Here is a 15,099-nt window from a genome sequence, read left to right on the forward strand (position 1 = left end):
TATGAATAGTCAGATGACTATTTTATAACTTTTAATAGTCAAAAGGATCAACAAACTACACACAACAATTGAAGGATCATTTACAACTTTTAATAATTGAAAAAATTAATAAATAATAGCTTATATGATATCATTTATATAAGTATGATTATACTGTGATAATACATGTGATAACGTTAGACAAAATATCATATTTGGTGAGCATATATTCTAGAGATATGCCGACAGGGATTTTTTATATATATAATTTTTGTATTTATTGAATATGGTGTACTTGTGTCATGTTTTTCGAAGGTATCTATCTAGTCGAACCTGAATATACCCGACACATTACACTAAGCCATCCCATCAACTTACTATCAAGTTGTACTGTGTTTGTCCAAACTGAGAATAGTGGGACATTAATGATAATACTAAAAATAAGTATTTTCATTGACAAAACTACATCAAGCTTTGGCAACCACATTTATTTAATTTTCGAATGAGTATTTATCGAGTCGGTTTTAATAATTCTCGAGTCATGATATGTCTTATCTTATTTACGGCCCTAAAAGAAAACGACCTTGATAGGATTATATACACACGTTCTGCTAGTGCTATAAGATTGCCAGATGAACTGAACTCATTGCAGAATAGAAAAATATTTACAAACACCATTTTTTTACTACGTATGAAGTACATTTCAGCTTTGCCATTTTATTTGAACAAACACTATACATCCTTACAAAGGAGCTTATTACAGCAGCAAATACAGATAAAAACGTGGAACTATTACTCGATAGATGGTTTATGGCTTATTTCGAATTACCTGTCTACGATCTCCGCCACTACTCGTTTTCCGTTACCTCTTTGGACCTAGCAACTTAGTTCAGGTTTAGTTGGTGATCGTTTAATTAGTTAACGGTGGTTTCCTCTTAGAGTCATCGGATTCTTCGATCTTTGCGAACCTTCCATGGATCCTCGGTTGACTGTCGGCAAGAGCCTTCCTGCAAGCATACTAGGCGAGGAAAACCGTATTGTTGAGCTTTCATTATAGATAATGGAATATGATAATAACCATGAAGTCTGCACGTATTGCCATATGTTAAAGGCTAAGCATAAGCAACAAGTTAAAGCAATTGACGACATCGGCGGGAACGGGAACAACTTATGTTTTTTTACCTTGATTTTCCTTTCGAAATTCCTCTTCGTCTTCTTGTCCCTGTATCTGGAGAGCTTTTCCCTTCGTTCTTCGGAGAACAGCTGCTGACGGTTAATGGCCTCTCGACGGGAGAATGGATGATGCTCACGTTGCCATTGCCGAGTGTCTGCCATAAAAACTCAGTGTCATCAAGTGTCTGTCACATTACCGGTAGCTGACTCACATAAGCATTTTTACGAATTAGTAGAGTTTAATTGCAAAGCAGGATCCACATATCTTGGTGTGATCTGAAAAGGGATAAACACTGTTGTGTTCATAAGTGGCTTCTAAAAAGCATTTACTTAATGTTAGCAAATTAACCAGACGGCTTTGTCCTTAGGTTAGTTTTCAGCTTCCGACCGAAAGCACGGCGGACGCTGAAAACCAAGTAGCATGGACGGTAAGTAGTAAGAACCTTGTCCAGGTAATCAAGGAAGACGATCTTAACATTCTCAAATCTGGTGCATGATCTATCGAAGCAAGTGTAAACGTGGACTAATAGTTTCGGAAGAAGCGAAATATAGAAATACAACGCAGAGATAATTAAGGCTGACCTTGATATCTCCTTCACTAAATGCTCTCCTCATTGTATAAACAGAACCAAAATCCATAACAGAGAATCCAGAAAACTAGGTTCGATTGCAGCCCCTTGCACGGATCCCATTGAACATAAAGAACCCGAGCTCACGCTTTCTGGAACGATGCATCACTGAGCACTTCATTTTCTTGATTTTGGCATTCATCTATCTTCACACAGGAGTCTCGAAATCCAGGACCCACTTGCGCTTCTAATGCTGCTTCTGCCATTAGATCCTTCTCACACTCGTAGAAAACCTCTAGAAGCTGCTCATTTGAAATAATTCGATATCCGCAGCCTTAAGTCCTTCTGAAGTGATGACATCTTCACCACACGAGATAAACGATGGCTGCAGTCATTGGATCAAGGCCCACAATCGGTTCTTCGGTGATGGTTCTAGAGCTTGAACATATCAACTTCTCCTTCAAGGTTATATTCAGTTGCGGAGGCCTGAACCATGTCGTTCTGCATCATGCAAGAAAAGATTAAGGCAGGCCGAGAAACAAGCACAATCAACTGTAAAATATGATCTTTAACTGAAAGCAAAAGAAGTAAAAAACTATAATTCAGTATGGAAGAAACACACTTCCGCTTTCGTCACCCGGACTGTACTCTAGTCAACACCATATGGAGAAACCAATGCTATCCAACATATGAGTTCAGTTTCATTAACATCTCTTCCTTTTCGTTGATAAACAGTCTTATCCTATAGAAAGTCTGCTACAAATGAATTGCTTAACATCATCATCAAACATGTTAAACTCGAAGGTTCGACGGAAAAGATCTTGAAAAAACTACTAGTAGCAATCAACCTGATAATCAATTTCAAATCTTCCTCAACAAATAACAGTTCTTCTGGTAATGTGATGAATATTTGCCAGAAATATCCACACCAACAATTCTTAGGGTAAGTTTAATTTTCACTTTCCACACCAACTCAAATAAAACTCAATATGAACTTCAAGGACTTAAAAAACTAAGAACTTGTGGGATTTTCTCTCTTTTTCAATCACTATGCAAAGTGGATTAAAAGGTGGAAAATCCTTTCACACTTAGAAGTTGAAGAAAATGAAAGAATTCTTCAAGAACACGGAACTCAGAGTATTGAAAGATCATTTTCCAATCATATTTTCTTTGTTTGGTTTCCTTTTCGTGGTCCAGCATGCACAGATTATTTCAATGTTATTTTTTCCATTTCAGTCTTGTTTGGTTGCTGAGAAAGTGTTTTAGGAGAATAAAGTAATCGGAATCTTTCCATTTTACGGGAACCCAAAAAGCATAAAAATGAAGTCTGAAGCTTCCAAAATACTTCTTTTTAACACTGAAAATCACTCAAAAGCTTGAAATTTTAACAGGAAAACAACATTTTCACCATTGAAGCAAAGATCAAAGAGCACCGAATTCTTCAAATAAGAGGCAGCAATCAAAGCTAAAACCCACTTCACAACTAGAACTAATCAAACAAATGGAGACCACCCAAAAGGAAACCAAATCAAAAACAAAGATTGAGATAATGAATATTACCATTGAGGCATTGGGTTTCTGGGTTTTGTAATACTCTTCGAACGGCTCAAAATCTTTAGAAAAGTTCTGCATGTACAGGAAGAACAACCCAGTCTATGCATACATTTCTAACCCACGAAAATCACACACTTTTCCTTTGATTCTTCGGTGAAAAAGAAGGAAAAAACAGAACTTTCTTTCACTCGCTCAACGAAAGAGAGATGTTTAATTCGGTAGAAAGCACAGTTCCGAGTTAGAGCAAAATATCTAAATATTTTACAGCACCCGAAAGATGCTTTTGAAAGAAATTCGGGTTGGTCTTGGCTTTTCAATGACTTGGGAAGCAAGAATTTGTTTACTTTTATAATCATCATCAGGGCGTAGTAGTACAGTTTTAAGATTTTTCTTTCAAGGGGAAAAGAAAAGTGATGTAACAAAAAGGTGGTATATAGTAAGTGAATTGTTGTTTATTGATTAATAATTTTTTAATTTGATGTCAATAGTGTATTTGATATAATAAATTTTATACCAATAGAGTGATTTTAACAGTAAAATAATTGTTGTTATTTGTTGAAGTCTCGAATTTTAGATAAAAAATATTAGGGTTTTAAATATCAATATCAAGTGATTAAAAATTATATTTAATAGATATCATCTTGTATTTACTTGAAAAAAAAATGTAATGAATTTAAAACATTTATTTAAATTCTTAATAAAATTTAATTTATTTTCTATAGGTAAAATTTTTATTCGATTATATTATGCTAAAGTTTCTCTATCGTTGAGTGTTTAGTGACGACGCCAAATATTTTTGTTAGGACTTTTTATTCTTTTTTTTAAAAATTATAATTTTCTTCTTAATGATCGAATTTTTTATCTATCATTGTTCGACTGTCACCGACCAATACATGTAATATAATTGATATTAAAATTCCCATAAAATCAACAAAATTCAAGTTAAAGTTCGATATATCTTGTGTTGATCTACAATCTATATCATCTTATTAATATGAAATCGAGATATATTATTTTTCTTTTTCTCGTAATTTTTTAATCATTTGAATTTAGAAGAAGATGATCTAAGATTGTTAAATTAAAAGGAGTCTTAAAATCTAGATTCGAGGAGAAAAAATCAAGGATTTTGGCTTATATTTATTATAGAACGGTATTAGACGATTAACGGTCGAATGATTAAAATAAGAATAATTTAAAAATTAAAAGATTTAGCTTAACAAATTTTAACGAATAACTAAAACTGGAATATTAACAAAATTGAATGATGAAAAGCATGAAGGTATATAAGCATTAAATTAAAGTAATTTACATTTACTTTCCAAATAAAAGTATAAAACCAGGCATGGGTCGGGTTTCCGATCAAACCGGCCCGACCTGATTTTTGAGAAAAAAATCGATTCTAACCTGACTCAACCCGAAATAATATAAAATTATTAATTTAATTTAATTTAATAAATAAGAATTTAATTGAAAAAATAATATAAAAAGAAATAGAGAAAAAAGCGTCAGTGACCGAAAATGACTTATAATATACGATTTTAACCAACTTTTTTGTGATTTGCGAAAATGACCAACAAAATCGCAACGCGATATCAAAATCGCAACGCGATTTAGAAAATCGCAACGTTGAAAAGAAAATCGCAACGGTCAAAAGAAAATCGCAACGCGATCTTCCAAGAATCGCAATGCGATTAAGAGAATCGCAACGCGATCTTCCAAGAATCGCAATGCGATTAAGAAAATCGCAACGCGATTCCAAGAATCGCAACGCGATTAAGAAAATGAGTAAATTCTTTCAAAAGCTGTTGCATTTGTTTCTTTCTTGGAAGATCGCGTTGCGATTTTATGAATCGCATTGCGATTCTTGGAAGATCGCGTTGCGATCTTCTTTTCAACGTTGCGCTTTTCTAAATCGCGTTGTGGTTTTGATATCGCGTTGCGATTTTGTTGGTCATTTTGGCAAATCAAAAAAAAGTTGATTAAAATCGTATATTATAAGACATTTTCGGTCACTGACGCTTTTTTCTCAAAGAAATATTCTTATAATTATCCCTAAATATAAAATGTATTTTTATATTATTAATTTGATTTATAAACACCTGGAAAGTATTTTTTTAAGTTATATATTGCATTCGTGGACATTCTATTTTTACTTTGGAAATGATATATATCAATATCGGTCATTATCGGTTTGCTCAGATATATATATATTAAAGTTTATGGTATTTTAAATTATTTTTCTTATTTATATTTATAATTTTATGATAAAATATATTGTACATTATATTTGTCACAATTACGATATCAATAAAAAATATTTTATATAAATAAAATATAAATATTTAATGAATAATTACAAAAATATAAATATAAATTTATTTATTTTTATATCAATGTTAAATATTATGTTATTCTCTTAATGTTATTTTTATAATTTAATTATCTAATTAAAATGGTTTGTAAAATAGAATCATCTTAATTTTACCGTGGGATTTGCTAGTTGACACTTACTTCTCTATATATGTCTTATATTATAAATATAGATCTAAAGCATATCACCTTTTTTTTTATGTATTTTAAGTATTTTTCGTCAAAATAAATATTTAAATTTTTTTTGTAACTAAAATAGGTACTTTAAAGTATTTTTTTGGATCTAATTACTTAAAGTGTTATTTAATTAATATTATGTCAACTTTTTTAGAACTTAAATGAAACAATTAATTATATTAAGTATTTATTTTGACTAAAAGTATTTTAGATACCTATTTTACTAAAAAAATAAATTATATATATATATATATATATATATATATATATATATATATATATATATATATATATATATATATTAAAACATACTTTTAAGTACCTATTTTTAGAAAGTAGAATACTCAATTTGTCAGTGGAGAAATTAGATTTGTGCACGACTTATGTGAGTTAAGATTCCAACAATACATTTCGGAAATCAGTTTCACTAGAATCCTTGTTAAATAATTAAATGATAAGATACGAATAAATTATTTTTTTATTAGTATGAGATCGATTATAATAATTTGTTTAAAAAATTTAATCTATTGATAATGTACATATTGTAGACCTCGTTGTTCGAATCATGAAACCAACATTTTTCTTTATCACTAATATGCTTGGTGAATTTAAAATATTATTATTTTAAATAAATTAATTAAGAAAAACATGCTTGTTAAATAATTAATGGTAGAATAGAAAAATCAACTTTTTATCAAAAACTTTTGACTTTTTGTCTACAATAAAGGAGGACTTTAAGCTACAGATTGGATTATCCGTCATCTTTCTAGAAGATATATTCATGATTTCCATTGGACGTAGAAGATATGTGCATAGAACTTAGTACTGTGTATTATGTGTATATAAGTCTGAATACATCATAGATGGTTGAAAGCAATATGGCTAAGATCGTCGAAAGCTCTCGTGTTTCGCCGCCTCCGGGCTCGGTTCCGACGTCCTCGTTGTCTCTAACGTATCTCGACATGCCATGGTTGGCTATTGGTACTGTCCAACGCCTTTTCATCTATGAATTCCCTCACCCCACTTCATATTTTATGGAAAACAATCTTCCTATGCTCAAACGCTCTCTCTCCTCGACTCCAACATTTTTTCCCATACGCCGCACACATCATGTGCCCTCCGTTGCCCGGCAAGCCCTATATCCGTTACACGGAGGGCGACTCGGTCACCTTCATGGCTGTCGAGTCGACCACGGACTTCCACCATGTCGTAGCCGACTATCCACGGGACGTTAAATTGTTGCACCCCTTCGTCCCTCGATTACCGTCGGCTCATGTGACCGAGGACGGAATTCGTGTGCTCCCCGTTCTACCGATTAAAATCACCGTGTTTCCAAACTCCGGGATTTTTCTGGGATCAACTTATTGTCATGCGGTTGGTGATGGCAAGTCGTTCATGCATTTCATGAGGTCTTGGACGTCTGTTTGTAGGTCCGGCGGTGATTTAACCGATCTCGAAAATTCGCTTCCTTTGATTAACAAGGACGTTATCAAGGATCCCAGTGGCTTAGAGTCGGTTCGCCTGAAGAATTATTGGCGTTGAGTGTCATCCTGTGCTGAGAATTCAGCACCAACACAAGATATAACAGCAGGCAAGGTTCGAGCCACGTTTGTGTTGAGCCGAGCTCATGCCGAGAGACTAAAGCATCTGGTCACGGCAGTTGATACAGAGCAACAGCACACATCAACGTTCATGGTCACATGTGCCATCGTATGGGTTTGTTTGATTAAATCAAAAGAGAGTGTTGCTAATAATTCATCACACGACGATGATGACGAAAAGTTCTATTGCTTTCTTTTTCCGTATGATGGTCGGAACCGCCTCGAATTCCCAGTACCAACGACGTACTTTGGAAATTGTTTACATCCATGCATCGTGGACGTAAAGAAAAGCGAGCTAACTAGAGAAGATGGGATCGTCTTAGCTGCAAAGGCCATTGGTAAAGCAATCAAAGAAACAGAGATACGTGCTTTGAGAGAGGCAGAGGATAGGATATGAGTAATAACAGGGCGTCTTACACCGGTTGCCGGTCGCCTAAACTACTTGTTTATGAACGACTTCGGGTGGGGAAGGCCTCGCAAGGTCGAGTTGACACACATCGATTACGACGGTGCGATATCGATGACCGAGTCCAGGGACGGGCAAGGCTGAATAGAGGTGGGCGTTGCTTTAAACGAGAATCAAATGGATGAATTCGTTACCGTTTTCGAACAAAATTTGAAGCAAACTTCGAGTTTAGTATTTGTACTACTGGGAAATATGTATGCCCTGGGCACAGATCATTTGCTGTTTGATTTCTGCTATTTTAATGGTGACGTGTAGCTTTGTGATTGGTCAGGATGCCAGGAAATTCGTCTTCCTTACCCTCCCAGTTTCGTTAGGATCTGTTTTTCTAATAATAAACCTTCTTTTTTGACCGAGTTTAGTATTTAAATAGAATTCTGCATTTGCTGGACAAAATAGTTTGAACTGTGAACTAAGCAACAACGTTTCAGGATTCTCATCATACATGGCTCAAATCGACACGGTTAAGGTTCTCGACCGCCTTCAAGTGTCGCCACCTCGGGGCTCGGTTTCGACGATCTCAGTGCCCCTCACTCATTTCGACATTTCATGGTTATCTTGTGCTAAGGTGCAACGCCTTTTCTTCTACGAGTTCCCTCACCCCGCATCGCATTTTACGGAAGCCACTCTTCCTATGCTGCAACGCTCTCTGTCCCTAACTCTCCAACATTTTTACCCGTTCGCGGCTAATATCATGTGCCCTCGTTTGCCCGGAAAGCCTTACATCCACTACAAGGAGGGTGACTCCGTCTCCTTCACAGTCGCTGAATCAGATGCAGATTTCAACAACGTCATAGCCGATTATCCACGATCCGTTAAATTGTTACACCCCTTTATTCCTCAACTACCGTCGGTGGCACGTGTGACCGAAGACTGCGTACGCGTGATCCCTGTCATTGCCTTTCAAGTCACCGTGTTTCCAAACTCCGGGATTTGCATCGGATCGACTTATTGTCACGCGGTCGGTGATGGCAACTCATTCATGCAGCTCATGAGGTGTTGGAAATCTATCAATAGGTCGTGTGGTGACTTTAATTGTCTCGAAAATTCACTTCCTATGATTAACAAGGATGTGATTAAGGACCCTAATGGCATGGAGTTGATTGCACTGAAGAAATTATTGGCAATGGGTATCATCCTGTGAGAATACAACACCCGCCAAGGATATCGGAACGGAAAAGTTTCGAGGCACGTTCGTGTTAGGTCGAGCTCATGCCGATAAACTGAAGCATTGGGTCACAGCACATTGCAAGAACAGCGTCGATTCGGAGACATGTCACGTCTCAACGTTTGTGGTCACATGTGCCTTCATATGGGTTTGTTTGATTAAATCAAAAGATAGAGTCTCGCATGTTGTGGACAACGAGGATGATAAGTTCTATTACTTCCTTTTCCCGTTTGATTGCCGGAACCGTTTGGAATTTCCGGTACCTGCAAGATACTTTGGGAATTGCTTAAAACCGGGAGTCGTCGACATAAAGAAAAGCGAGCTAGTAGGAGAAAACGGGGTCGTTTTGGCCGCGAAAGCGATCGGAAAAAGAATAAAAGAAATGGAGAGAAGTGGGTTGAGAGGGCAAAACATTGGCAACCGCTATCATGGAACGGATTAAAACAGGGGTCTTACTGCGGCTGCAGGGTCACCGAAACTACAAGTTTACGACACCGATTTCGGGTGGGGAAGGCCGTGCAAGGTCGAGCTGACACATATCGAGAACGATGGAGCAATAGCGCTGGCCGAGTGCACAATGAGCAAGGCGGAATAGAGTGGTGGGGATCGCTTTGGATTATAAACACATGGATGAATTCGTTTCCATTTTTGAACAAAGCTTGAAGCTCCTTAATGTTTAGTGTTTGCATTTAGTGGCTGGAAATTTTGTCCATTGATAATCTCAATAGCTGTTTTGAACTACTGAGTGATGGCTTAATAAAAAATTTGTAATTTTAATAATGTTTAAACTTGATGTTATATTTATATTTATTCACAACATTTGAGTACATTATATTGTTTTTTATATATTATATTTAATTTAAAATTTAAAATTATGGGTTTTATAATATTTAAATTTGAAATATTTTTTTTAATAAAAGTTATTTTGAAACAGTTGCATAAAAATAATTTACATACTTATTTTAAAAATTGATCTCCGTAGTAAAGAAAAAGTTATTCTTCTTAAAGGACTCAAATTTAAATAATTATATCTACAAATTATGTGTATATTACCAACAATTAAAAAAAACTTTTTTAATAATCCTATATTTATAATATAATATTTATATATAATATTATTTAATTATTGATAATATACTCACACCTATAAGTACAGTTGTTTGAGTTTAAAACTTCGAAGAAACTAAGGGTCCGTTTGGTTTAGAAAATATATTTTATGTTTTTATTTTCATAAATAATTTTCATTTTCAGTTTTTTGAAAATTAGAAAATATGTTTGGTTAATATTATGAAATCTGGAATTCATAAATAAAAATAGTAAAATATATTTTATATCTATTTTTTAAAATAAAGATGAACAAATAGATATTAAATAATTAAATTAAAATACAAATATTAAAAAATATTACATAAATTAAACATGTGAATTGTAAATATAAAACAATAAAGTTTATAAGAAAATTTATAACAAAAAAATTATTTAAATTTATAATAAGAATATAATGTTATTGTATATTGAACATCAATTAAACTAAAAATATTGTTCTAAGGAAGAGCATACAAAAATGTTGTTAAAATAAAATATATATTTTGTAGTATTTAAAGCCTCAAACTTTGGGGAACCAGTGTAATCCCTGAATTTTTTTACAAATGTGATCTTTAATCTAAGAAAAAAAACTAATATAATCTTTTGACCAACAAAATCAATATGTTCACGAAGCTTACACGACAATTTAAAAATCTTGCATAGTAATTAAATGTTGATGTGATAGTTCACAATGGACGATGATGTAAAAGATGAATTTAATTGATTTTTATTAAGTTCGATGGCCTAATTAACTTTTTAAGAAAGTTTGAAAACTTATTTATTTTTTAGAAAATTAAGAAATTACTTAAATTTAAAAATAAAATATAAACATTAAGATATTCATTATATTAGCATACTACAAAAAAAATTATTTTAAAAAATTAGTTTAAGGATCACATTGAGTATACAAAAGTTTAAGGACCATATTAATTTTTTTACAAAAGTTTGAAAGTTTTAGGGACCACTATGTCAGAAAACTGTTGTTAGAACGATTTGAATCTATGTAAGTTAAGTTAAATTAAAAACTAAGATCTCGTTTTCTCATTTTTCAAAATTTCAAAATAATTTTAATGAAAATACTGAGACATACTTTTTATGTTTTAATATTTTCGCTTATTTTCGTTTTTCATTTTTTCAGAAATCATTTTTTAATTCTACAACCAAACAAGTTTTATTCAAAAAAAAATTATTTTTAAAAAAATAAAAATAATATATATTTTCTAAAACCAAACGAATTATCTAATAATAAATCATTATCGTACGTTAACATTTAAAATTCATTCAAGCGGTTTCATATATATACATGCAAAATTATACTCACGTTAACCGGCCGAGTCAACTCTGTCCTATTTCATCTCCTCTTTGAACGTTTCAATTGATAGACAGCTTCCAGATGCTAAATTAACGAACTGGAAAATCGGTTTCATTAGTCCCGAAATCACACTTCAAAGTATCCACAGAAAAAGAAGTAAAAACTCTTGAATCTGCCATTTCTTTCTTTCAACTTGTATAGCAAGCAAAGGAAGCTGATCATTTTACGAGTGTTTTCAGGTGTAATCGATGTCAAAGTCCATTACAATGGGATGGAATTCATTTAAACGCAGGTTATAATTTTATTTAGTTTTAATCAATTTTTTCTTTGTGCTGATTCATGTTCGAAAAAATTCAATTTCTGATGGTAATGTTCATCATTTGATAATGCAGTTGGATCCGTTAATTGGAATCTAAATACGACTCTGATTTCTTGAAGGATTTCTACATTCATACCTTATACTTAATGATGAAACAAAGAGCTCGATGATCCTGATCCACCAAAAGTGGCGGCCAGTTGGGCGGGGATCTTCTTCAAACATATAAAACTGTCCTCAATGAATTTCAGGTAGCTTTAGGGCTTGTTTAGCATTGATTTAGCTGTCCAAATTCCAAAACCTAAATTGGCAACCAAAAGCATTGCTGAACACATTGATTTGCCTGCAAAAACTCTCTTAGAAAACTCTTTTTGAACCTTATCAATAGTCACTCATGTAGCATATTGGATATTTGCTTTGAGGGTGATATTGGTGTGATTGATTTCAGGTTTTCGATGTGGGGAAAGAGTCCCCTGATAAGACGCTTCGTAGAGTTTACACCAGACTGAAAAAGCTTAAAAGGGAAAATGATAAATTTGCTGCAAATATTTATGAGCTATTAAGAATAATTGTAAGTCAAGCCTGTCGGTTAAGTCTTCGGTCTAACTTGCAGTTTAAGTTCCCTACCTGATTCTTGATATTTATAAACGTGTATGCCTATAAACTGCATTTCTTTTTGTTATGATATTTTATGAGCATCCTTGACCACTCGACCAATTAATGGATCTCTCATAAGCCCCCTTTTAGTTTCCTCCCAATATATGGTACTCTAGTGCATCACCCTTATTTATCTTGATTATCAGTTCCATTTCTAACATGAAAAGTTGATGACCGGCTAATCCATTAGTATTGTTGTAACGATTTCTGCAGGAATGGACGCTCAAGTATCTTATGCTTTTCACTCTGAACGAAAGTTGAATCCAGAAAAGTTTAAAAACCAGTTTGTCAATCAGGTATCGTTCTGTCATAGTGTCATTTGCTTCTTTAGAACCATGTATGGACACTTGCAGTTAAACCATCAGGGTTCTAACCTACTCATGCAGTCTATATGTAAACTTAGTTGCTCCTTTATTTAGGATACCTACCTCCTTTCATGTGAAAATGTCATTTTTCAGCTCTTTTCATAGCAATTTAAAACTCTTACAGGAATGTTGCTCAGCTTGCAAAAGTACAAGTCATGAAGAAACATGGTTCGTGGGAAGACCTCAAACTAGCACCCAGGTAACTTCCATTTGGCCCAATCCATTTGTTCATGCGTGAAAGAAAAGATCCGTTCATGCTAAAAACTTTCATTGAGACACAATGTAATCAAAAGTACGTGTATATATTACAGTTAGGGATGGTTAGGATCAAACACTGGGAGGAGCTAATTTTCTTTACGATGAAAGAACAAAGTTTAATAAAATATTTAAAAATAAAATTTAGGAGGGACAAAGGTCTTAATTAACTAATAGTTAAACTAAAAAGGACCTAAAACAACGTCCCTGTATACTGTGGTGGATTTACGGCTTTCTGAGGGTGGGTACGTACTTACCTGAGATCCAATTTTTCGGTTAATTATTTATTTTATTGATAATGGTGTTCATCATGAAATTTTATTTATGTTTACCCATTAAAAATTGTGTAGTTAACATACGTGTATCTACCTTGAAAAATATTCTCATATCCGTATAGCTATAGGATTCAGATGATGCTTCATATTTTCAGCTTAATATCCTAATATTGTTTCGTTGTAGGAAGCCTCTAACATTTTCCCCTCCCCAACAGCATAAGGTCGATCGTTTGTCTCAACTTGCCTACTTTTTCCGGTGGTCTAAATCTTTGGGGAATGCCGAGTCGGAGAAGGCGGTGTAATGTTAGTTCCTATATACATAGATGATTTGTTCTATACTTGAACAGCGTATGGTTTGTTCATAAAATCTGACGAATTATTGATTCCCAAATGACTTTACAGAAAGACTTCACTCCACCTTATGTAGATGACGGCCTTCTCCAAAATCAAACTCTAGCCAAACCTAAACTAACCTTAATCTAACACTAACCCCAAAACTCTATATTCCTGCTGCCGCCACCAGAGCACGTCACTGTCGATAAGCCACGCCGCCGCCACTTTCAATCGAAGTTGCCGCCTTCGAGTCGATTCCAACGTCGTTTCACCATGATCACCTCAATAACACAGTGAAAGAGAGAAGATAACAAATAAATCAAAACCAAAAAAATAAAAATAAAAATCAACCAGATCAATCCTTGGAAATTCGGGAAAATCCCTACGGCCTAACCTCACCCAACCAACCATTGATTTAAGAGAAGCAACAACCACAACAAAAACGGAGGGAGAACAACGAAACAAAAAAACAAAAAAAAAAAGGAAAGAAGAAAACTTATCCATCTTCTTGAAGACAACCGTTGATATCCTTCCATTGAGGCTCAACCAGTATTTTTGACAACTGAAAGGTCGAGAAATCACAAGGTTTCGTTGGGTTCATTTTGACGATACCAACGCCGATCACGGCGGTGACATGAGCTTTACATGGCCTTCTCTCATGAGAAAAGACGATAGGAAGAGAAAATAGAGGTGAGAGAGGCGGCAGGTAAAAAGAGACGTTTTAACCCAAAAATACCCTAAAAATAAAATATTCTTGATCAAACATCATTTCCCAAATATTTTTTTTATATAACACACTTTTGGATAAGAGAGAAATAGGCGTGTTTTGTGAAAAATGTCTTAGAGGAGAGAGAATATAATTATCAGATTTCGCATGAAGGTACATCGATGCGCCTTCCTATTTTTTATTATTTTATTAATTAATTATTTTATTATTTTTTTTAATTATATAAAGATAATTAAATAAAAAAAATTAAAATTAAAAAACGTACATCAAATTTCTGATAAATGAGTAATTAAATATATTGTAATTCTAATAAATAAATTCTAACAATTTAAATAATATAGGATCGATTTCTTAATATTTAAAAATTTAAAAGGAATATAGTTTCATATTTTTACCGTATTGACAAAATGACTTGAAATATGATCAGCATCCAATCACATCTCACCTCTCATTTTTTTAATTGAAAATAATAAATATAAACTAAATAAATTTACAACTAAATAATAAAATGATAAAAAATTATTGAATACAAAAATTAATTAAACAAAAATAATAAAAAAAATTATTGAATAAAAAATTAATTAATAAAATAATAAAAAATGAGGAAGGCGCGCTTAGGGAATGTGCCTCAAGGGAATCCAAAACCCGGGTAAAGCTCTCCCCAAGTGATGTGCCTTCAAGGGGAAATCTTCTCTCTCTTTCATAAGGGTGTTGGATCG

At 33.5% G+C, this 15,099-nt stretch overlaps 1 protein-coding gene, 1 long non-coding RNA gene and 3 pseudogenes across 2 annotated transcripts in view; 3 read left to right on the forward strand and 2 right to left on the reverse strand.

Moving 5' to 3' along the window:
- Window positions 1-13,961, reverse strand: part of LOC120186787 (probable plastid-lipid-associated protein 14, chloroplastic) — a 30,694-nt gene extending 16,733 nt beyond the window's left edge. The window contains exons 1-2 of the mRNA XM_039190638.1: window positions 13,946-13,961; window positions 12,923-12,927 (exon numbers count right to left, since the gene is read on the reverse strand). The gene's annotated coding sequence lies outside the window, so the exon portion shown is untranslated. The remainder of the gene's footprint in view (window positions 1-12,922; window positions 12,928-13,945) is intronic.
- LOC120186788 lies at window positions 735-3,566 on the reverse strand (annotated as a pseudogene).
- Window positions 6,686-8,144, forward strand: LOC120186756 (annotated as a pseudogene).
- On the forward strand, window positions 8,332-9,734 carry LOC120186757 (annotated as a pseudogene).
- LOC120186789 lies at window positions 12,881-13,764 on the forward strand. Its single transcript, XR_005522230.1, has 3 exons — window positions 12,881-12,989; window positions 13,536-13,623; window positions 13,723-13,764. It is a non-coding gene; the product is annotated as an uncharacterized LOC120186789 (long non-coding RNA).
- Window positions 13,962-15,099: the final 1,138 nt, after the last annotated feature.

This window comes from Hibiscus syriacus, unplaced genomic scaffold (genome assembly GCF_006381635.1).
Source record: "Hibiscus syriacus cultivar Baekdansim isolate YM2019G1 unplaced genomic scaffold, ASM638163v2 tig00113719_pilon, whole genome shotgun sequence".
Classification (NCBI taxonomy): domain Eukaryota; kingdom Viridiplantae; phylum Streptophyta; class Magnoliopsida; order Malvales; family Malvaceae; genus Hibiscus; species Hibiscus syriacus.